Raw genomic sequence first — 24,980 nt, 5'->3', positions numbered from 1 at the left:
TCTTAATTGAAGCAGGACTTCATCACAAGTTATTAGTATGAGCATTTCTCAGGCCAATTGTAATTGATTCAAAGCACCTGTATTCTCTTCTACATTCCTACAAAACCTTTCAGTACACCACTGAGTTTAAATAATAACTGACATCTGGAAACTGTAACTGTTCCACACAATGTACAGATTTACTATATCAGGAAACTTGGAAAACAGGGCTGGTTTTAGTATGCTTGCATAAAATATTTTTCCCTCATGTTTCTAATCTGAAAAAGTATGTCATTCTCCATCTCACACAGACTTTTGTGAGAGTTGATTGATGAACAGACATTTAGTTACTGTTTCAGGTAAATAAGTAATATGCAATCTAATCTCAGTGATTCAGATTCGAGTTGTGGAAATAAATGGTCTTACAGGTAAGGAATAAGAAGTAACAATTTTAATTTCAAAATTTAAAAATTAGCATTCATTTTACAAAGTCAGAGATGCTACCATAAGACAAAAGTTAAGGGAAAAGAATTATTATTATTATTATTTTATTGTTACAATTGATCTAGATTTTATTTACAATAAATCTGTGCTGTGGCATGGCCCTTGTTCAAGAGATTTCTTCTTGTCCTTTGTTTTTCAATTTTGTGTCTGCAGAGAAACCAGCTCTTCAAAGAAACAGATGTTTTCTTTATGTACAATATTTACAATTTATCTAAACTTTTAATGTGTGCTTGAGAAGGAAATAATTAAAATAAAAATGTATTACCTGCCAGCTTGGTGGGTGATATTTTTTTGAACAAAATTTTGAATGGAGAGAAAAATTACAGATAAATATAAAATACGAGTACTACTAAGTATCTCCACTTGTTTGATAGTATAAGCAACAGTAATCATACACTTTACACTTATTTTTTTTTTAGTAAGACAAAAATAAAATAGCATATATGGACAGGAATGAAATTCACAAGATGTAATAAGTGGTAAAAGAGTTTCCCTTCATTTTGGGGGGGGGGCAATGGAGGATCGGGGAGTTATTGATGGAAGGAGATGGAACTTATTTCTTAATTCCAAAAGAAATTATGAGTGTATATTTATGCTTCAAAAACAGAATGGAAAACTACTAAAGATTATTACGAATGTTTACTAGGTAACCTCAACGATTAGAAAAAATGTCCTGACAAGAACAGCTTGAGACAAGATATATATTGTTCCGCTAGATCTGAAAAAAATAAAAATAAATAAAAAATTAAATTTTACGAAGCTCAGGATTACTGATGAATCTCTTGATAAAATAAACGATATTTTACATGCAACTATTCAGATGTAGCAAAGAAGTGATAGATTTTTTTCAGGGAGGTTAATGTAACTGTGTATTTCGGTGTCGAGTGGCTTCAAAATTGAAGAATAAGAATTGAAAATTTTATAAATGAAATCATTTCACAAATATATATATTTTTTCTCCAGAGAAATTAAAGCTATATTCTATCATATCTTGTTCTTTACCTTACTGTATTCTTTTACAAATATTTATAATATTGTTCATTTTAAACTGTTCTCCCAGGCTGGCATGAAAAACCCGATGTGCCACACACTACTTGGCTTCACCTTCAGATTTTGACTGCTATGAAAAATGAGAGGTTTCTTCCTATGCTCTGTAGTCTGTGGAGAAAGTACATCTATAATCAAGGCCATGTTCCGACTCTGGGGATAAGTAACTTAATAAAACAAATAAAGGTAAGTTTTACAGAAATCTATTGAATTGGGTGTTTAAGAATTTCCATGTCTAGACTACATACTTTCCAAGAGAATCTATGCATGTTCCCCCAGACTGAACAGGAATGGAACTGTAGTACAGATGTTTGACTTGGAGGTATTGTAAGAGCACAGAATGCAGCGCTTTCTTTCTGGGCTTGTAATCTCAGCCAAGATGGTGCAAGTCTTCTGGACTGAAACTGACAAGTCAGCACTCCTTTCCAATGTATCATCTTAAACACTTGTTAATTTAAAGAGGACTGAACCATCCTTCACTGTATGGTGTAGATGTGATTTTGAACATGTTGCTTTTCATCTTTGTGACTCAATTTCCCACCTGGGACAATGTGATAATAATGCTAATGTGTCTCATTATTGTCTTGTCTATTTAAACTGTAAGCTCTTCAGGGTGAGGACTGTCTCATACCATATGTCTTCACAGAGACTGGCAGAATGAGTCACTGATTGCATTTGGGGTCTCTTGGTGCTACTATAATTAAAAGAGAGACAATAATATTAAAAAGGAAGAAAAGGGGAAGGTAGGTCTGGTATCAAGAGACTTTGAAATTTTCTAGTTGCAACCCAAAAGCAAGAGAAAGACTTCTCTCTAAGGAGAGTTCTTCCTTTTTCAACTTTCTCAACTCCAAATGTCATATTGTTTTTTGAGGAAGTACAGTCAAAGCTTTTCAAGCTGGATAATCCAGAAGCTAGTGGGTGGTATACCATTGTAGATGCTAACTGTAAGGGAAGAATTGTTGCTGTGAGCTGCACTAAGGGCTTCAGTTGGAAAACAGATCGAATTTTTAATACAACTTTGCTATAAAATAAGAGCATTGCCTCCTTCCTTGTTAGAAGACAAAAAGATGTTCCTGACAATTTGTACCTACAAGTGGAATAAGGGAAGATGATGTGAGGGAGGCTGTTTCAGGAGTTGCAAGAGCACATCCATTACTAAGAGAGCTATATTCTGTCTGAGTTAATGGGGAGAAGTCTTTCACCTTTGGTCTGTGTAGTAGGATAAGAAGGCTAATGAAAGTTATTCATGGAGGTGCTAGAAATGAGTACTGAAATATTTTTCCACATACTAATAGCTCCTGCTCTACTCTTGCGTTTGTAGTTTCTAAACTCACATTTTATCCAAAAACGTTATGAAGATTTGACTCCAGTACCTGTTTTGTACAGCATCTGAGGACTACTCTACAGGACCAATTTTTTTGCTTCCTTTCAGCACTTAGTCACATATGCTATGTGATTTACACATCACACTTTATATTCCTTACTTAAATCTTCACATTCAACATACTCTGTCTTATCAATGATGATAAAAGCAAGAAACCTTTCTACGTTACAAGAGTGGCTTTTTTACCTGTATTTTTTTTTTTTTTTTTTCTGGAAACTATTTGGTTAGATTTGACTCTTAGAGTTTACAAGAGTGAATTCCATGGATAAACATAAAGTGGGAAGGAAATCAAAGTTGTTTTAAAGGTATTTAGGAATTTCTCTCTACATCCAGTGTTCATCTTGGCACAGAGAGGGCAAAAACACATCACTATTACTTGACTGCACTAATGCAGACTTCAAGACCTGGATGAGAGGACTTCTTGCTCAAGTAAGATGTCTTCTGTTTCTGGCTTATTAACTAGTTATTGCGTGTTTTGTTTTGTTTTTGGTTTTGTTGTTGTTTTTTTTTTTTAACAAACAACAGTAACTAATAATCTTAGTACCTGAGAGAAAACTTAATTCAGTAACAAGAATTTAAATGACCTTTCCATTTCTTTTTGCTAGTGTGTTGAGCTTCATAATTGGAAAGCAATACTTATTGTCTGTCAGCAACTATAAAAATGTTAGTTATACTTCATTTTATTCTTTAACATTTTGATCCAAGTTTGTGCCATTGCCCTCTCAATTAAGTGAGAACTTTAATTGCAGGATATTTAAAATATTTATAGAAAAGTTATATTATTGTATGTAACTTTTCCTGTTGACTTAAGTGGAAAATTACTTTTCTCGTGAAACATATATGTTATGTTTAAGAGGGATCTCTAATGGAGGTATGATTCCTTTGAAAGTGAAGTGGCTCTAATCTGTCCATCCTACTCTTAGCAGTGTTTGGGCAAACTGTAATTCTGCATCCTGTAATAACTTTTCAGCATTTTTTCAGGTTGTGGGAGAGTTTACCAAATCTCTTACTTGTAAGCAGCTGCAGCATTATCCTTGTGATTGTAATTTATTTATCAAATATCGCCATACCTATAGGAATTCATTAGTTTTCATTGTTTCTATTTCATCTATGGATTTTTGGAGGGATAATTGAAAGAAAAAGGCAGATCTTGCAGTGGTGAAACTCAGTGAGAGTCAGCATTGCAAATGATGTCTGTCTCCATACGTTGATGTATTACAGTTCACTTGCTTCTTACTCCAGAAACAAAATATTTCTATTCATTCTAAATGTAATTAATTTCCATTCATCAACCATCCTGTGCCAACCAAAGCATTTTATGATTATTAGTAAATGGCCTCATCATGTGTTCCTTTTTCCATTCTTAACTAATTATTCCAGAAAGAAAACTTTTTACTTGGGAAACATAGTTACCTCCACTGAACAATGTATCTGAAAAATAAAAGCAAAGACCATGTTGAGAGGAGAGAAGGTAGATCCAGTGTATATGAGTTTATAATATCTATCTTTGTATTAACTCTTTGTAAATGGAGTGGTTGTAGAAAGGATAACAACACCTTAGTCACGTTTTTATTCTATATACATATATATACAGGTTTTCTTTGGGTGTTTCATGGCTATTATTCAGGAATTTTATGCATTTCTATTATTAGCTTAATATTAACCTTTTATTCATGACCATAGAAGGTGGATTTATTTTATGGCTGCAGAAATTTAGCAAAGCACAATAATAGTACCAAGACCTCACTGAATTTTCCTAGCGTCTGAAGGTAGTAAATGATACACATTGGATTGGTTAATGTGCAGCTGCAGAAAGTAGTATCAGTTATTTGCTGATTCCTTTTTTAATAATTTATCTCCTTTACTCACTACAGATTGCTATAGTGAATATACTTTTCAAATAGAAAGTGAAGACCAAATTATTCATAAGATCTAAACAAATACTTAAGGTAATTTACTTTTATGAGAATGTCTATTGATTTCTATAGCACTATTTATTATTCTTAAAGGTGATTATTTTGTTGGTCAGGGGCTGTTATAACATAATTCGTATTAAAAGGACCATATTTGTTATGTTTACCTAGTTAGACTTAGTTAAAGTTTAACAGTAAAATTTAGAAGTTTAGCAGGAGAATTCAAATTTCCTTGGCATTTGGAATTCTATGGTTTGTTGGAGATCATCTGTAGAATAAATTTCAATTTTTAAAAAGCTTCTATTATAATGCATGTTTATTTACCCACAACGACCCTCTTTAATATCCATAAGAGCTTAATATCATAATTGCTTTTAATGTCTTGGCCAAATGTGAATTAACAAATCCCTTTGGAAAATGTGATTATCTCCATCCTTATTTGTAGGGTGACCTCTCTCTTTGTGGATTCCAAATCACTTCATTATAATCAAGTCCTATGTAGGTAACACTGCTGGGAAAGTTGTTGTGGGTCTCCTATAGTAACAATAAAAATTAGTAATAGCAATCACTAAAGAAAATAGATTGGTTAGCTTGTTATGTAACCAAGGCACTGATGTTGGATAATTCTTTCTACTTTACCATACTGCATCTACTAAGCTTAACTGCTTAGGCTTATATTTTACTGTATATAATACATTATTTTATACCATACTATATAAAATATATATATCTATTATATAAAATACTTTACCATAATAAACAAACTCTAAAAGCATTTACATCCTATGAGAAAAAAAGTTCCAGAAAAATGCATATGATGAAAAGACAGGACATGAACAGCTTAGCAAAACTCCATCTTTTGGCTTTGAGCTCATTTGATCAAACTTATTTCAGTAACAAATTCTTGATTATAATAATAGACTTCCACTGATCGACTATGAAGCGAGGATATGACCCTTTATGGATCAAGAAATCAAAAATTTCCAAAACAAAAATTATGTTAACATCTTCAATTTCTGTTCTCCTGACTTTCAAACATCCAAGCCAAACCAGCACGAGTAGATTTTTTTTATTTAGAATTGGTATTGGGAGCACAATAATAATAATAATAATAATAATAGTAATAATATTGCATATATGATAATAGTATCATTTAAAGTGTGGTGTCTTTATAAATTGTTCAGACTGGGCTTTAGTACGTTATTACTGTCTTCCCCTTTTCCAACCTGTATGAGCTTTTTGCTCTTGGGAAACCAGGTCTAGCAGATAGCCAGAGGAAGATCCGAGGATTTTCCTTGCTGCAAAAGTGAAGTTCATTCATAACAAAGGTAAGATATGTGCCTGCAGTGAGGTTTTTATGTTGTCTCGGTTGTGTCCAGCCACTAAAAACGTTCAGTGAAAACTACTGAAAACTACTGTTTTGTCACTGTATTATATTAAGGAGCCACATGCCACATTATTATGCCACACATAGTTTAAAAAAATAAAAAGAAAAAGAAAAAAAAGAAAATGACTTGGAAGAGCACTGTCTCCTGGGGTCGAAAGCTGTGGTAAGCAAGAATAACGCTAATGTTACCAAAGCAGTTTATCCAGAAACCATAGCCATTATCTGAATTCTCGACTTCCCTCACACACAGAGTTATTGTTCTCTTTTGTTAAGCATGAATCAGATTTTGTTTTTAACCAGAAATCTCAAAGAAGTATTAAATGAAACTTTGTTAACAAAATCTCATAAAGTATTATTCAGAAGTTATGTAGAAGAGCTTTACTATACTCCATTAGGCAGAGAAATTGTTGAAAGGATATAGTTCATATTCATTTTCCAGCAGTTTCTCTTTTTGTTACAAGACTTTTGCTATTGTCTTCAATAGGAGGAAAACCAGCCTCTGATGAAGTGATGTGTAAAACTGTGGGTACCACACTCCTGAATCACTAGAAATACATTTTATATTAAACTAAATCTGAAGCATGGCATTTCTTATCACATAGGAAATAAAATACATATTAAAAAGGATAGAAGCATGGTTTTGGTACTGAGTGGTTTCCAGATTTTGGGTGGCTTGCCTCTCCACAATGTGGTGTTAGGATGATGCATGTTGAGCACAGAGGAAAGAAGATGAAGAGCTAGGTACTGAAACACTTGTGTCACCTCTGTTAGCCCCCTTGAAGGTGAAGATAGAGCATAGCTTTCCCCAGCTCAGGTGAAAATACCAGTAGTGGGGTGAGTTGAGTGTCCTTTCTTGCGTGTTTTGCTCAGGATTGTATGGAAAGGGAAAGAGGAGGAAAGGATAAAATTGAATGAAACATAGAATGCTTTATCTTCCCTTTTGAAGGATTGGAAACATGGTCTTCGTAAAGTCTTGAAATTACTGGAAGTGCTAAGATCAATGGGCAAACCTGGCAACTTTGAGGAGCGCTGTGTCTAAGAAATGCATGTTCTGCTGAAATGTGTTAAAGCGTGTCTACCATATACTTCAGTAGTGTATAAAGTACTTGTTTCTTTTTTATAATCAGCTAAGTGCTTTATTCAAAACCCTCAGTCTATTACCTTATAAGTTTTTTGGCAAATATTTATGTATATGCCAAATATTTGGCAAAGATTTTTAAGGAAGAAAAAAATACAGTATTTTCCATTAATTTCCATTTTCCCACAGGTCTGAAGTTACCTACTCTTCTTGATGTTCACAATAAGTATACTTCTATCTCCAGCCTGAGGAGAAGAATGACTTTAGGGCCTGTATTTACCAGAATTCTTTATGTGTTTACTTCGTTGTTACTACTCCTGTGCAGAGAAAGGGTGCACGAAAAAAAAAAAAACAAAAATGCTGTACACAGGCAAAGCAACTCCTGTAGCATGCTCCTAGAAGTGAGCCTTTGGGATTGAGACCACACTAGAGGAGATATTCAAGATGAACAGAGGTGCTTTCTCCTCTTGTCTGACTTTGGGCAGAAATAAGACAGAACAAAGATCAGTTTTTAAGAAAATTGAAGAAACTAACAACTTGAATTTAGAAAGAAAGTGATCATCTGTGAACACAGCTAAGGAAGAAGATAGTAGTGTGTACAGACACAGAAGACAAGAACTAGGAGAGTACGTTACCCAGGTTTTTGCTGCATAGCAAGTGTCTTGAAGAGAGGAAGCTTGTAAGACTTTGTTATTGAATATTTAATTTCAAAGTTTCTTGCATTTCATCTCCTATCTAATATCAGATCTGCAAATCTATATAACAATTATTGGTACTCTGGTTTCCAAGATGGCGCAACTCTGACTGCTTTCTTTTCCTTGGAAATTTCATTTATAGTTTCTCCTTTCTTTTGTTCTGTACATACAACTAGGAAAAAAAAAAAAAAAAAGAGACGTTCAGTGTTGACTAAAGAATAAACAAAACTGAAGAGATGGATTTCAGAAGTCTCAGCTTGAAATCAATGGAAAATTGTGAAGTTCTTGATAACATATGGGTGTTCTTTATTCTCATTTAATGGAAATCAGTGTGAAAGAAAAGCCTTGGAACAAGTAGTTGACAGTGCTTCATTTTCATATAAATTATTGCTATTGTCAATGGCTCAAGCAGTGATCAAGACAGAATGTTGAAACTGGGAAGAAGACCAAAAGAGCTAGTAACACTTTTTTATGTGGGAATTGAGATAAATAATAAGAAGTATAATAGGAAGTAGGTTATAATACAGAGATAAAAGGGCAAAAAAAAATGCTGATATTATTGTTTAAATAAATCAGTGATGTCACTATGGTAGTTACAGTATAATTCTTCGTCCTGATACCTACTAATAACTCCTTGCAACATGTTGCCCAATGTTGTGTTTTTAAATGGTATCATAAGCAGTATGTGTATAAATTCTGTACCCAATGAGAACCATTTATTTTACTAAGTTAAAATGAAAGATTAGATTGTTGTAGCAAGAAGAAGAATTGAGTTAGAGCACTCCTTTTTGTTCAAATGAGAGAAACTGCCTAATAGCACCCTTGAACTATTAGTCTGCAAAGGTTTTCTTTGAAGCTGTACAGAGAAAGAAAAAGCACTCATTCTTGATCTCTCTAAAGTTTTAAATGCTTTTCACATATAAAGGCTCATTGTCATTAGGACAGTAACCTTGTCTTATTTCAAATGTGTTATTACAGACAGCTGTGATTTCACAGGTCAGCTGTTACGCAGATGAAAGCTACATAGATGAAAGCTAAGTGGCATTGGTAGGGTTGAAGGTTTAAAGCCTTCGAAGTCCTAAAAAGCAGTTACAGTAGTCAAATAAAACATGCTTAGTGAGACCTGCCTCTTTTTTCCATATATCTTGAGAAAATGTTGGACTACTATACAAGTAGTGCTGCAACATGAAAGTACAAAAAAATCATGTAAGAAATTCTACCTTTCTACTCACTTATTTATGATAGGCCATAGGTGGTATTCCTTAGCATTAACTGATAAGGTTTTTGTCTTTTTTGTCTGTTGCCAGCAATTAGAGATGCCTATCATTTTGTTTTAAGTGTATGACCAAACTAGCCTTCAAAAATAAACTATATCATTTAGTATGTAATCAGCTGGGGGATGGGAAGAGCCCATTAAAGTAAATGAACATCTTGAACTGAAGAATCTTGAACAATGAATTTGTAGGATATTTAGAAGCTTGTTATGAAATCGCTTTCATTACAGGATTCAATTTCTCTACATTACTGAAGTTTAAAGATTTTGTGTTACTTGTCTTTTTTTTTTTTTAATTTGCATTCTGATTTGTTTTGTTTTGTTGTTTTGTTTTTCAAGGACACTTGTTTTTATGTTTTTATAAAGAAAGGCAGATTAATTGTTTAAGTGCAGGCTATCACACTTTAGTTTTCAGGACAAATGTCCAAAATTCAGAAAAATTAAGTAATTTGTACTCAGAATAGGAAAGAAGTACTGCATTTCCCTGGATGACTTCTCTTTACCATCTGAAAATAGGCATCTTTTCAGATTATACATTGATGTTTAATTAACAATATAATATTATTTTGAGTGATGTTGTTTGAACCACTGAATTGTCTCTTTCCTCTTCATAGGAAATTATGAATTGTTATTCTGCACCATCTCTGTGGCTGTTTCATCAGAATACGGACCAGTCTCCAAGCTGTTTGAAGAAGAAGAGCTGTGCCCTGGTTTTTGCCACTTATGTCATAATATACTTGCTACAACGGGCAATTAAGCTTTACCTTAAAAATACATTCCTAATCCATGTATTTATATGAACAAAAGATTAAAAATTTGTAATCACATATTTCCACCACTCATCTCACTAAAAGCAAGCCTTTTAACTAACCAGCAACTTGGCAAATTTTTACTATCTTCTTTTTCCAGGAGGTCTTGAATTAATACCTATCCTCCTGGAAAAACTGATGAGACGCTCCTTGGTGTCAAAAAAAGAAACATACAATGCACAGAGCTTGTACCACAGTGTGGATGGAAATTTGATATGTAACATGAGTTAGAAGGAAAAAAAGAATGTGAGGAAAGTATTAAAATTTTATTTGAAGTTCTGTAGGTCACTAAGTGCAATACATGCTCCTCACACAGTAGAAATATTTTAAAATGCATCAGACTTGAAAAAGGTGAAGAGAGAACTGTTCACCTTTGATACCAGAGGCAGATACCTCTTCCACCTGTAGCACCTATTGGTGTAAGTCTTACTGGGTATGGTTCCTTTTGGTGGAAGCGAAAGGACTTTTTTTTAATGCCAGTCCAGCTTGGAAGCGTAATTCCTTTACTACATGAGAACATCTAGTTCTATGTAATGCCCTTTGTAAGTTGTAGTGGGGTTTTTCCATGTTATTTCAACTGCCAACTGTCAATTTCAACTGGTCATTCTAGTGGGAAGACATGACATCACTGGGAACAGTCCTTTAACATGGCAGTAATTACCAGCATCAGGGATGAACTGTGATTCTGCAAAGCACAGCAAGATGCTCAACAGGAGACTTTCTGGACTTTAACCATGGTAAGAAAAGCTTTGAGTGTAAGTAGATGGGAAAAAGCATTCTTGATTATTTGATGTTTTGGGTATATTCTGCTTGACATGAATGCGTTCTTTTCTTTTTAATCACTGGAAATCAACAACTCAATCATGTATTTATTATTCAAATATTCTATGCTGGTTTTTTAAATTTAATTAATGTGTTAAAAAAAGATCCTTGCACTGCTATTGGCTATGATATACATACGTTATGTTCTATGTGTGAAAATAAAAAAGGTAGAAAAATATTCCCTGAAATATTGCACTGTCGAGCTACTGTCTAGAAAGCTATTAAATTGATCTAAATATTTAGTTATCTAAGAAAGGTCCTAAATGAGTTCCATTCTTGAAAGTGGAATAGCCACTATGCATTCTGTGTTTATTTTTCTCTATGAAGGAATTTTGAAAGACTCAACTAACACTATGAAAATATAACTGGTTTTTGAGTAGTTCTAGGGGAAAAAAAAAAAACACAAGTATAAAAAAAAAAAAAGTGAAGAAGTTCTGTCTGAAGGAAAAAAAAAAAAAAAAAGAAAATGAAAAACAAGATTTTATTGCTCTAATCTACGAGAATAAGCTATGCTGAAGTTAGTCGGAACTTACTTTACCCTCAAACATGCATTAGTATTTCTTAGGAGATTTTATTTCCTTTTTTTGCAACTGTAAATAGTTCTTCTTACTGATGTCATTGACGTCCATCAGAGACTGCGTTTTTTTAAAAACTTTTTGTAGTGTTATTTAACATACTTCCTAGATGATTTTTAAGGTCCTTCTTATTCTACTTTGTTATCATTCTGAAATAATGTTAGGATTCTGCAAAAATAATTCAATGAGTTATCAATTCTACAGATACAGTTATGCAGTCAAGAAATAGTTGAGGAGATAAAAAAAAGAAAAATAATTAAAAAAGAAGAAGGTTAAGGACATAAAGAAAAAGATAGTGGAAATAAACTAGAGTTTAGCGTAAGAGTAGTTCTGTGGGGAAAATTTGAGAAATAGGTGAGACAACTCAGTAGTTATAGAGTCAGTTTCCCGGGTGCTGAAGATAAACATCTATAAAGCTCTACCTAGCTATAAGGTGGATATGGAACAGGCTGAAAAGTATTCATTTTACTAATTCATGGTTTTCATGCCCCTGCTGACTTTCTCAAGGAAATTAAAGAGTCTGAGAACTGACATAAATTATGCTTAAACCTTAGGAGTCAACAGATCTAGACTGAAGAGAACTAGCTTTCATCTGGGTAACAATGGATATTTTCACCTTTGATTATCTCACTGCACCACCCTTTATAAAATGATAGACTTTGCCCAGCAATTGTGACTTCAAATTTTGCAGTCAGACTAGGTCAGTGAAATCTTTTATTCTGATATCTCTTCCATATGAACAGCTCTTTTTTTTTTTTCTTTTTTTCTTTTTTTTTTTTTCTCCCAGTAAGTATCCAGAGCTGTCTACTCTTACTTGGATTACTTATTCATGGTACTGTATTTCTTACACTCAGTAGTGGCTAAAATAAATATTCTGAAGGTGACTTGTGTGTCTAAATGAAAGCATGCATCAGATCCTCATAACGTTTAGGTATGGAGGTTATGCTGTGCATACCTGTATGGGAACTGCTGAGTCATAGCCTGAACTTCTGATTGATCACCTGAGGTGGGCAGTGAGTCCGCCAGAGGAGCACAGGTGAAGGCAATTCCTAGACCTATTGAAGAGCTGGCAACCAGTGGGGAAGGATCTCTTCTGGAGACCTGCTCTGCTGGTGTTTTGTGAGTGAGCCCAGGATAGAGGTATGCCTTCTATTTTTTCTCTTCTGTTATCATCATCTGCTTTGCCTAACTCTCTTGTTTATTTTGTGATTATAACATCCTAATAGTCTTTGATTATACAATACCTAAGAAGCATGTTTTGGAGGAAGAAACAAAAAGGCAGGAGAACAAACCCTAAGCCTTCTTTCTTCTTTCTCTACTTCAGGAACCCTCACGCTTACATTATTCTAATATTTACAGTTCCAGGTCAAAGCAAAAACAATGCATCAACTATTCTGTTGATTGAAACCTAGCAAACTAGTGAAGGTCTTGATAAGATTAAAAATTCAGTCACATATTTACGTGGTCTCAGGTTTATAGGTACACTTAATAAAGTATGTTTGTTTACACTAGAGAGTTTAAGATGGAAAAGCCTCATGACTTACACAAACTGTGAAATATTTCAATTCAAACGTAATTTTTTTCTGAAGATTTTATTTCATTGTGTTCAATCTACTGAAAAAATGTTGCGTTATTGACAGATCATGATCTGATTTTTCTTTCCATCTTGTATAATGCAAAAAATAGAAACTCTCATGAGAATTACTGATGTATTGTTTAAATTACATTTTACTTAATAAGTAGATTAAGTACGGAGAGCTTTGTCTCTTCGTTTTCTCATATATCATAAAAAAATTAAATATGTTTTTACAGGTTGTTCGTATGTTTTGTTTAAATGACCCAAATCTGAATGTAAACTAAGATAGCAGAAATATTCTAAAATTAGCATCAAAGAAAGTGATAGTTAATTATCTGTTCTGCTTCCAAAGGCTTACAAGTAATGGAAAGATCTTTTTTGAATATGATAGTTAAAGAAAGAAGGAAGAAGCTGGAAAACAGCCATACACATGATATAATTCCCTCAAAGACTGGAGGGTGTCCAGACAGGAACATCAAGAGGCTTTTAGTACTGTTAAATTGGAATCAATTTCCCTTGTGGAAGGGGACTAATTCGCAGACAGAAAAGAAAAACAAGCTGCAGTGGAGATTATACCTACTAGGTATGCCATACTTGATTACTGAATTTTTCCATTTCCACCTCTTTTCAAGATGCTACTGCTATGAAATAAAAAATAAATAACTTTAATAAAATAAAATAAATTCTGACTAAAGAATTTCCTCCGAACATCTAACGTGACTCTTAATAGAAAAAGACTTCTAGTTTGTGTAAACAGGATTTATCCTTCAAAATTCTGTTCTCAAAACAAGATTAAAAAAATTAAAACATATTAAAATGAGCAGGCTGACAATATGCAATTGGTGGAGTAGTTTGACATTATTGTCTAGAAGAAATAACTGGGAAATCTGTTTCTATTATAAAACCCATCCGCGGGTAAACCGAAATTATCAGAGACAGGCTACGTAATATTTAATGCTAGGAATGAACTCCATTCGGTTGGAAAATGCCTATCAGCACAGTATTTTGGTGCGTACTGCAATTACGAAGTTAATTTTGCAAATCTCATAAGCTGAGCACTTTGAAGATTCCTTTTTACAATCCTTAAATACTGGTTCTAATAACGTTATGAGTATATTGAACAACTTTATTAAACTCAAATTATTCTTTAAAAAATACTTTGTGGACCGTTACTACTTTTCTGCCACTAAGAAGTAAATCTAAGGGTAAAAACAAGAAAACTTTGAAGGAAGCCACTGCCATTTAAAATGAATGATACGTTTCTGAATCTTAGGGTTTCTTTTATCCTCTTCCTGTTTCATGCAATACATAATGGTTTAGAAATATCTGTTATTCTGATTGTTAATTCTCAAAAGAATCGAAAAACACTGAAAGGTCTTGGTAGTAAGCAAGATATTATTCTGGTATTCTGTCCTTGGAAAGGAGATGAGGTTTTGTTTTGTTTTGTTTTTTTAAATAACAAAAAAAAAACACACAGGCAAGTAAGGTGGACAGAAGTCTAGGAAATCAGTTTTAGCAGTGACCCATCTCAAATCTGTTCCTACTGTAAAGGAAGCCACAATAACTGAAACTGGGTGATGAGACCTAGGGCTGAACTTCATCTGTGCACAGAAACGTTGTTTAGTTTAGCTGTTCTTCAGGAAGCATTTTCAAGATTTTTATCATATATAGGGATAGAAAAGTATCCAGGTTAAGAAATAGGTAAGCCTGAATATGATCTCTAACTCTATGCTAAAAAATAATATTTTTTTTTTTTTTAACTGATATCATTGTCAAGTACTGACTGAAGAAAAATATCAGTATTTGTATAGGAATTAACTCCATTATAATCAGCAGAATTAAAAATGAATTTTAAGAAGACATTATTCTAAGTGATATGAGAGTATTACTAAATTGAAATAACTACTTGAATATATTATACATCTGCATTCACTTTCATTGGAATTCCACTGCTAGAAGCAATAAATTTTTTTGAGTTATTATGCCTTGCCTTAGAGTATGTAAGATGGAGGACGATAGCGTCTCAAGCGTATTTATCTCAACAATAGAATTTACGAGGATACTTGAAATGCCGTATAAAGGACGTACAAAGGAGCTTTGAAGGTTTTCTTCCTAATGTAAGCGTGGCCCAGAAAACTAACTACTGAAGCACTTACAAGCTGCACAGGATTCAAAGCTTCAGATTTCATTTTCAGATAGAACTGTCTATAACTGACCAGAGATGTTTCAGTAAAATATATTTTGGAAAACATTTCTTTTATACTGATTTTTATTAATCATAGGGAGATTTTTGAAGAAAGATACAAGTAAGAAGGGGAAGGTATTGAAACAGCCTCTTGCATAGAGATCAGTTTGTAAAATAAAAAGCAAGAGCCTGCTTTTGGACAAGGCAGAGCATCTGAGTTTAGCATAACTCATATAGATACTGAAATCCAAAGGTTTTTTATAGGGTTGCTTTTTCAATTTGAGTGAGTGGATGCACAAGCGTAATGGATCTCATTAAAAAGCATGAGAATAAGACCAAAGCTCAGTAAATGTCAGTATACACTGGGTCAGCATAATCTGGATTAAGTTAAAAACAACTCTTTTTCGGGCATATATTATGAACTCCAGGCAAATAGGATTATTTCCCAGAGTTTTAAAAGAATTATTTGTTTGTTCCCATCTAATAAACTATGAATCCAAATTGCAGTGTTTTCTATTCTGCTTTCTGTGAAACAAAGGAGTATGATGCCTCATTCACTTGGCTATAAATCAAAAATGTCTACCTATGCTTAAAGCATGGTTTCTGATAATCTTTTCTGGAAATAATAGATATAGCACATGAAACTCTTTTTGATGACGGACCCTAATCCATGAAGACCTCATTCACATCCAAGAAAGAAGCAGAGGTGGTCTTATTCTGTTTCTGATCACATGGAGAAATATTATATGATATGAATAAAATATCTTGCTACTGCACTTTGCGAGACCCTCTGAACATGCTGTTATGTATAGCTTAGAATAGCAGAATTACACAGAATAAGTTGAGTAAATATTTTCTTGAACTGATAGATTGATGATTCTTCCTTTGGAATGTTAGAGAAAGGCTGTTACTAAATGTTTCTGCTGACTGTGCATGCTATATGCAGCCAGAAAATAACTGAATGTTAACGAAATGGGGGGTTATTAGACAGGTATTTAAACAAATACCAGAAGCTGTTACTTTTCCAAAACAAGTATGATTACAGACTGGTTTTCCACTGCTTCTTCAAATGCTGTTTTATTTTCTCTCTCTCTCTCTCTCTCTCACACACACACAATCAATGCAACAGGGTATGGAAATTTAATTCCACTTTTTGCTTTGTAATTTAAGTTTGGTTGAGTACGGAACACAATTACTTAGATTACAAAAGAAATGCAATCTTCTATACTAAATGAATTTTAATTTAGTTGTACCCAAAATGATGTTCTTCACACTTAAAAAAAGGCAAATTTTTAAATACTTTCAGCTCATTATTTTCATTTAAGAATTTAATTACAGGTTTTGTCAGGTGGAAGTATTCGTTTCTGACAGAATCTTTCTTTAGTGTAAGCCTAATTTTCATTCTCACAGCAAAAGTAGACACCAATGCATGCTGTCCCAAATCAAGATGCAAATGAGATAAACTAGGAAATAAGACGAAATCAAATCAATTTTTCTCTATTAGAATCAAAAGTAAATTAGCTGTAGAAGTTGTAAAAACTAAAGTAATAGTTAAAACAAGTGTTCTGAACAAACAAACAACCAAAAAAGAATCAATTTTAACTTGGTTACGGAAATAAACTTTTCCTGTTGGCGTTTTTACATGCAGAAGATAGTATCTGTCCAAGTTCCAGAGCAGTAACCAAGCACTCCACATCACTAGAAAGATAAAGACAAAAATAGTGAAAATTCATTGGAAAATTACTTTTGCAGAACTGAAATTCTTTATACAGCCCAATATAAACGTCATTAAGATTTACTGTTTACTTGAAAGTCTTTCACATTTTCAAAAATTAAAAAAAATCTTGAGATGAAGAAGAAATAACATAGAAATCTAGTTTATTTTTCCTCTTTTTTCTCCCCTCTTTTTCTCTTTCTCCAGTTTTTCTGACTTTCTTCCAACTTTCTTAATTTATTCTGTGTAATTTGAGGATATTAAGCAACACTTTTTTCCTCTCCTCCCCCTTACCTATGGTGCTCATTTTCTCTATCTAAATTAAATTCTGCTAGCTGACTGTCTTTCTTACCTGTGGTTTATACCTCTAGTCATTCAGAACAGTTCCAGTTTCATAACTTCTTTCATTGCATTTGCAGCAATAAGTCTTCTTCCTGGCTTATGTCCAAGCATGTTGGTCTAAAATACCATGTGCCACCAAGGGCAGAAACCAGAAACATGGTAGAACAGATCTGCCTTTAAGTAAACTAATTGCTGCTTAGCTACAAGTTTGGATAGATGACTTAAGACTGTGTAAGAGCTTGTTATAATGCTGTGATGATGAGAGTTTGAACTTCTGGTAAGCTGTGATGTATGTTAGGGATATATTCCATTATTTGATGTTCTTTCAGAGACAGTAGGTCTCAAAGTATTTTTTTCTTGTGCAAGAATAAGAGTAAAATCCTATACTCAGTTTGCTTTCTTCCATTTAGAACAAACTTCCAGCCAGTCACTTTCATCTCTAAAACAGGCATGGGAAAATTAAATTAAAAGATTAAATTAATTAATTAATTAAATTAATTAGAAGATCTAATAATCTCTAAAGCAGTCCTTGTGGCTAAATATCAGCCTATTGAAATTAGGCCAAGCAACCCACATTTTGCATTGGTTGCTTTGCATTTGCAGTTTATAGCTCATAACATAAGGGTATACCTATGATCAGTGTAGTCCAAGCATGGTTACATGCTTAGCACTCAGAATCATTGTTACATAAGTGATAGCACACTAACAATATGGACACAATTTATTTTGTTTACTGAATAATCCCCACATCACTTATGGAATATTTTTGTAACTGTGCTTTCACAGAACTAGAGAACAATTGTTTAAAATGTTGTAAAGAGATCTCAATAATTACACAATCACCAGATCACAAAAGCTATGCTCAAGGTGTTCTTCTTAGGTTTTTTCAATATCATGAGGTTGAAGCAGTTTTATTGTACTGTCAATCTAGCATTTTCTCCCCATCTGTTACAACTAGTACGACAAAATACATGTGTTAAATGCAAAAAAAAGGATTTTTTTAATGTGCTGTTGAGGGCTGACAGAGTTTTTCAGCTATAAATTCAGTTACTGCATAATTAACACAAATTGACATAACCAACATTTTGTAATTAGATTCTTTATTAATAAATTCTAATTGTAAAAACACATGGATTTAATTGACATTTAACATGTTAGCTATTGCAAGCTTGATATCAATTAACACACTTATCAAATGTCAATTACCAGGTTTTCAGTTTTAATTGCTGTGAAATTGACTTGCCATGGGCTACCTTTTTAAATGTTAATGTATTAACAATGTTCACACATTTAATGTAATAAATATGACATCTAATATGCTATTATTTCTTACATAATTTCACTACGTTATGTGAAAATTTATTTTCTTCATACTTATTTAATAACAGTAAGATTTTTAACTCATTAGTTTACCATTTAATTAATTTTTAGGCCATTTTGAAGTAGTTATCTCACAGCATTCAGAATAGTTAGGCAGAAAAGCAAGTCACTATTTTAAACCAGCACCAGCAGACATGTTAGAACTATTTCTTAGCATTGTAATTTACAGTCAGCTTACTTTTCAACAGAAAATTCTGTTATGCATCTTCTGTGTTCTCTTGTGTTATCTATGTAAAATATCCTTCTCAGTTATACCACATTCATATAAAACAAAACAACAAATCCTGCACGTGCACTACTGGTGATGGTCCTGTCAAATGGATTGAACAAGTGTGTCCTTTCCCTTCTTTTATGACCCTGTTGATGGCATTCAGCCATAATAGTGATATAAGATTCTGGCAGTCAGGATCAGTTTTGAGTTGACAGCTTTACCACTGGCATCATCTTAAAAGATGAAGATTCCATTGTGTGTAAAATAATTATACTAAGTTCATATATAATATTTTTTTTTAATCTTTAAAACTGACATACTTTATGAAGCTAAGCACTACCCCCGATTTAATGGAAAGTGAGATGCAATAAGGTCAAGTGATTTGCCTAAAGTCTTGAAGCTTGGCAGTAGCAATATTGAAAATAAGTTGAAGTTAAATTTTTGGAGTGGCAAGAGGATCAGGCTGCCCCAAAGGCTGTGCATAGTGGTGACAGATGAAAGGAGTATTAATCACAGGCCTCTTGGAAAGGAGGGCTGCTTATTTAGCAGAATAGAATGAATATTTAAAAAGACCTTTCAGAGCATTGTAGAATAAATGCATATATCTGTAAGTTATTATGTCTTAAGGGCTAGCTATTAAGCGAGAGGATCAATGCATCAAATAGTAGATGCAGAACTTTCTGAACTAGAGCTACATGAATCATGATCTTCCAGACTGCTAGTGAAACATATGCACACAAAGCCAGAGCTCAGACTTTGCATCAGACCAAACTGTTGGATTGGACTTCTCTTTCTGGACTGCTGAAAAAGTCATGTTTTTCTCCATAATGGAGGCAAATTCCTTCTCTTTCAGGGCTAAAGGCCAGCCCTCACTATGCTTTGATAGACATAAATGTAAGGAGATGCCTTGCGGGTCTAAGGCAAGGAATTTAGATTAGCTAGCACTTGGCCAAAGGAGACCAAACGACCTGAAGATCAGTCCTATATTTCCTAGTGTCTCTAGGAGCAACATCTAATAGATCTTTTTTATTGCTTATTCCTCTTGATGTTCATTCATGCTTTTGTTTCTTCATTCTGCACTAAAACTTAGTCAAATCAGGCTTTTAGCATTGAGACTTTCTACTCCTGCCGGCACATGGCACTTGAGAGATAATTGCTGAACCATTCTAGTTCCTTAGGGATTTGCAGCACTTTTGAGATCTAACACGATAAATATTTAATTTTTAGCACTTTCTGTAAGTTGGTGGACCTGCAGGGTCCAGGTCCTTTAACAGACAGCAAGTCACCCTTGTTCAGTTTCTCCTAATAAACAGAAAACTCATCTCATACTATACTGCAGAAATCTTAATCTTGTCACTCTTCCACATGACGAAGTGTTTTCTTGAGGACTAGCTTGCTCTCCTCTAAAGATTTGATCTCTTTCTTTGTATCTGGTTGGAGTCTACTAGGATGAAGTTACTCAGTTGTCTGCAGTAACTGTTTATGCTTCTTTGTAAACTCCCAGGATCCTGCTGGCAGGAGAATCTCACCTGTATTACAAATTAAAAACCATTCTGATCTGTTAGCTGGTAAATGATCTCTCTTATGTGTCTTTCCAGAAAGAGTTAATCACCTCCGTCTTTTACCTCCCTGTATAATCAATGTATATACAGATGTTATAATTATGAAATATACATTAAAGTTAGGCTAAATAAGATTAATGCAAAAGGACAATAAAAAAATGGAAAGTCCTTACTGATGGTATAGGCTCACAATACTCTCCCCAAGGAGTGATCTCCAGGAAGAGATCCTTCGTCTGTGGCAGTCAACACTTAAATAGGATCTCGGAGAAGTGGAGCCAGGCTCCACCCCTTCTGGTAGCACAGGTGAAGGTAACTCACTCCGGTGGCTGATTCATTGCTTGCCTCATGTGGTCAATCAGAGGCACAGGCCATGATTCAGCAGTTCCCATACACTCCCTCTCCTCAGATATACATTACTTAGAGGTTCATAAAGATGTAAATACGAAAAGAAAGGGAATAAGTGGGAGAAATTGGGAAGATGATTCACTAAAGATCAATAGCTTTTCCATCTACTGATGAATAATTTCCTAAAATGCTCGCACCTGCTTTCTCATCTATGTTTTTCACATATATTGTATCACAATTGCTTGTAAAAGTTATGACAAGATAAACATTATGAATTAATGAAAGAGTGATGTCCAAATTCTCTTGTCTATTATCTCTTTCTCTTCCCAAAAATCTCAAGGTACCAATAGAGTTTCATTGCATCTATTGATTTACTGCAGCAGTTTGACTGCTATTGCTTTATCAAAAGTATTTTAGGGGAAACAATGATATCAAGTCAAAGAACTATATTAAAATATCAGCTCTACAATATTTTTGTGTCTCTGCATATTAAGAATCATGTTTTATCTGAACTGTTTTAGTGGGATTTTTGGAAGTGAAAATGTTGAATTTTCATCAACGAGTGCATTTAATTAGGATGTCTGTCTTAGCTTTTTCCTTCCAAAAGTGTCTCAGAAATAATACTATCATTAAAGATTTTATTTTTAAATAATATAACTGAAAAATTGAAGGGCTACTGCAGCAGTCTTATTGGTTGGAAAAAAAGATTAACTGTGTTTTAAGCAACAGTACGTGACAAAAATGTAGCATTTCCAAAGCTTAGATTTTATTTCATTAAGTAGTTCTACTAAAAGCAATTAACAGAACAGTAATAGGCTTAAAGTAGAATATTCCAGAATATTGAATACTCATACTGTGTACTTATAAATGCTAGCAGTATGACAGGAAGTATTCTTGCGTTTGCCCATAATTACGATGCAGGATTGTTAAAAAATATATATATATAATTAGCAAATCACAAAGAAGCTCTGTGATAGATTCTCAGAGCCGTAGGATTAAACACTTACACTGTGAACTTTTGATTGACTTCCTGGCAGTCTATCCACTAATCCATCTCTCCTGAGACTTAATTTCACGCTCCAAACACGGAACAGCTGCGGACAGCTGCCATTTAAAAATAAACAAACATAAATAAACCATCAGTAAAATAGTCCTTCAGTTCTCCAAACCACCAAACAGAAACACATCCTGATCGGAAGTGCCTTTTTCCTTTGTAGGCAGAAATTTCTCCAAATGTAAGCAGAATCCAGATGTGTGACATCTTATACTCTTACCATGTTTGTGACCCGTCATTTAGAAAAGATGCATGTCATCTCTGTTAGGAGATGCACGTAGAGTCTGTAGACTGTAAGTCTACCTCTTCAGAGACAGGGGACATGCTGGAAGGATTAATGACTTCTGTTATTTTTGGTTTAGTTACATGGCTAGAAAATCAAAATTCACTGTTTGATAGACCAATATTCTTATCTTCACATGAAACCAAGGAATCTAGGTTTTCTTTTTTATTTCTTTTTTTTTTTTTTTTTTTCCTATCACACTCAAATTGAACAGATTATGAACCATGAAATGTCATAGTACAGAAGAGACTACAAGGTAAATAGTATGACTAACTGCAAGGGCAGCTGAAAAGTACTACCTCCTATTTTATTATTTTGGCCCACAGCATCAGAGACAGATGTCAGTGGAACAGCAGAAGAGGTTGAACTTTCCCACAAATATTCCATTACACTTTCTTGCTTTGTTACAGGTGGCAGCAGAGGGAGAGCCTGGCAAAATGGTATTTGACATGGAAGTGGGCATTAAGCAAATGTGTGTTACTGAAATCCTCCATGCAGAAACAATGGTACCCACTGACATTCATCAGTGCTTGCTGAACATTGATAAGCAGTGAATTTGAACATAGTGAGGTGACAGGTGCTGCATTTCAGCAGTGCTGACAGTGATGTGAAAGACAGGCCACCTGTAAAGCTAATTTATATCCTTTGGGTCTGGCTGAGTTTCACTTTGAAAATGGTTAGATGATGGCTCAAGTATAGCCATTCAAATCATATCTGCAATGATCTTTCAGAATTTCAAGTAGAATATGTGACAGTAAGATTGCCACTTCCAGTTTTACTGAATTCTTAGTAAAACTTGAAATAAGTGACAGCTGGCAAAATGTTACTGTTGCAGCATGTCACATATCAGGACAGAGTACCCACTGGTATCAGGGTCGACTTAAAAATTGTGTGTGGTCTAAATGTTTCTATCAGTGTTAACTGATGACAATAAATCTTGCCCTGATTTTTTTCTGCATACATAAAAATTGATAAAGGGAGGGAGGGAGGGAAATGTCCACTTAAAATGCCAGTTAAATCTGATGCAATTCTAAAGAACACTTTGAAACTTAACTGTATGTACTTCCTCACCTGTTTAACACCATTGTATCACAGATAGGATGCAACAAATTATCCATTTGAGCTCATCAATGGAATGGCTTTTTCAGTTTGGGTAGAGTTAGGGTAGGATACAGTGATAAGAGATATGATCCTCATATTCCTTATCTCAAGTAGTATGCCAGATAAAATAATTTTATACATTTCTTCTATGCTAACAGATACTACATAAATTTTATTTTACTATGATATAATTGTAAAAATCAATCAGTATGTTCAGTAACATGCCTCAAAGTGCACTGACTAGAGAAATAGAGGGTATACTAGAGAATATATATCAAGCAAATCTTCCTTACTTTTAATATTTATTCCAGTTATTTCTTAAGTTACTTACTGTAATGGAAATCAGGATTTCAGATTGACATGCAAGCTGCTACAGTGAAAGAAAGTGGAAGCCCCTTTCTTACTTGCCAGCATCATCTTGAGCAGATGTTGTGATATCAGGTTACAAGAGCAGTAAAAACTGCGTATGTCAAAGGCTTTTAAAAATGAGTACAACCAACAAATAAAATTTTTAGAAATTTTCATGCTATGCACAATGATTTTAATTTGACTTATTAAAAAATTGAGAACTATTCAAACAATTAGCAAATCGGATGTCTCAAATAGTGAGAAAGTGCAAGTTGTATTCTACCAACTCTCAGCATTTTTTAAGGAGCTGTTTGATAATGACTACAATTGCATTTCGAAGACACTAATTCTCAAAGCCACTAATGTATTATTATTTCTATCAATTATCAGTTTTAAAATACTATTATTTTATTTTGTTACCATTATTTATGCTAGTGCCATCACACATGAGACAGGTAATAGAAACTGAATAGCCCTTTGTTGTTTGGCTTGACTTCAAAAGTTTTTGAAACATTTTCATATTTTAAGACTTTGTGCTGTTTCTACTAGAACAAGGTAATTTTTCAGAGTTAGGAGCGGAAGAAGCAGTGTGTATTCTCTTGATCACAGCTATAGATTTGTAGGTGTGTTAGAGCAGCAAAAGTCTTTGAAAATACAAATGATTCAGTCAGTTTTGTTCTAGAGAATATTTTACTAGTTTCAGTATGCATTTTATATATATATTTTATATATATTCTATATATATGTTTTCCAGTGCCCAGGAATAATCTAAGTCGTAGATGTGATCTCTGATTATAAAGGGTATAGTCTTCGCATAGTGTTCAAGAGAGATCAGCTTAAGGGGATTAATATATAAAAAGTCTGTGATTGTGCCAAACATCAGACTTACAAATCACTCTTCTGCTGTCCATCAAGTCCCTATTTAACAATCTTTTAGCTGCACCAGATACTTGGCCCTCACTCTTTCGTATTTACTGTCTTATTAGACTTACCCTATTTCTTCACCTCATTTTTAGGACGATATCCCAAAAAGTGTTATAGTGCCAATAAATGAAATCTGAATGACCATGAATATAAATGAAAAGGATTCCTCTCAGTGTTAAATTTAGCAGATCACTGACTGGGCTGATTATTTTGTTCCATTTAAGTTCATTGTTCTATCATTCCATATATATCCCATTTTCCTTTCCAGCTCTTTTCTCCCAGATATACTCTGATCATCATACACTGCAAATTCATCTTACAAATTTCTAATACTTTGGCTTCTAATCTTCCTCTGTAATGATATAGATGATAATGATATAATAATTCCATTTCAGTTCCCATTCTCTGTTCTTTTTCTTAATAATTTTGAGTTAATGGTGTTAAGAGTTGAATTGTCTATTTCTTCCAGAAGAAAATTAATTATTTTCC

The 24,980-nt window shown here is 33.7% G+C and overlaps 2 long non-coding RNA genes across 3 annotated transcripts in view; both read left to right on the top strand.

Annotated features, from left to right (window-relative positions):
- The first annotated feature begins 1,502 nt into the window (after positions 1 to 1,502).
- On the top strand, positions 1,503 to 10,638 carry LOC128084348 (uncharacterized). The gene is made up of 5 exons (XR_008208487.1): positions 1,503 to 1,716; positions 3,248 to 3,343; positions 4,789 to 4,863; positions 5,273 to 6,155; positions 9,875 to 10,638. It is a non-coding gene; the product is annotated as an uncharacterized LOC128084348 (long non-coding RNA).
- A 704-nt stretch (positions 10,639 to 11,342) lies between these two features.
- Positions 11,343 to 24,980, top strand: part of LOC128084300 (uncharacterized) — a 225,282-nt gene continuing 211,644 nt past the window's right edge. For both annotated transcript variants that reach the window (XR_008208450.1, XR_008208449.1), the window contains exon 1: positions 11,343 to 12,606. This is a non-coding gene — a long non-coding RNA (uncharacterized LOC128084300). The remainder of the gene's footprint in view (positions 12,607 to 24,980) is intronic.

The sequence above is a fragment of the Tympanuchus pallidicinctus genome, unplaced genomic scaffold, assembly GCF_026119805.1.
Source record: "Tympanuchus pallidicinctus isolate F22 unplaced genomic scaffold, pur_lepc_1.0 scaffold26, whole genome shotgun sequence".
NCBI classification, from domain to species: domain Eukaryota; kingdom Metazoa; phylum Chordata; class Aves; order Galliformes; family Phasianidae; genus Tympanuchus; species Tympanuchus pallidicinctus.
This window is presented reverse-complemented; position numbering and strand designations above follow the sequence as displayed.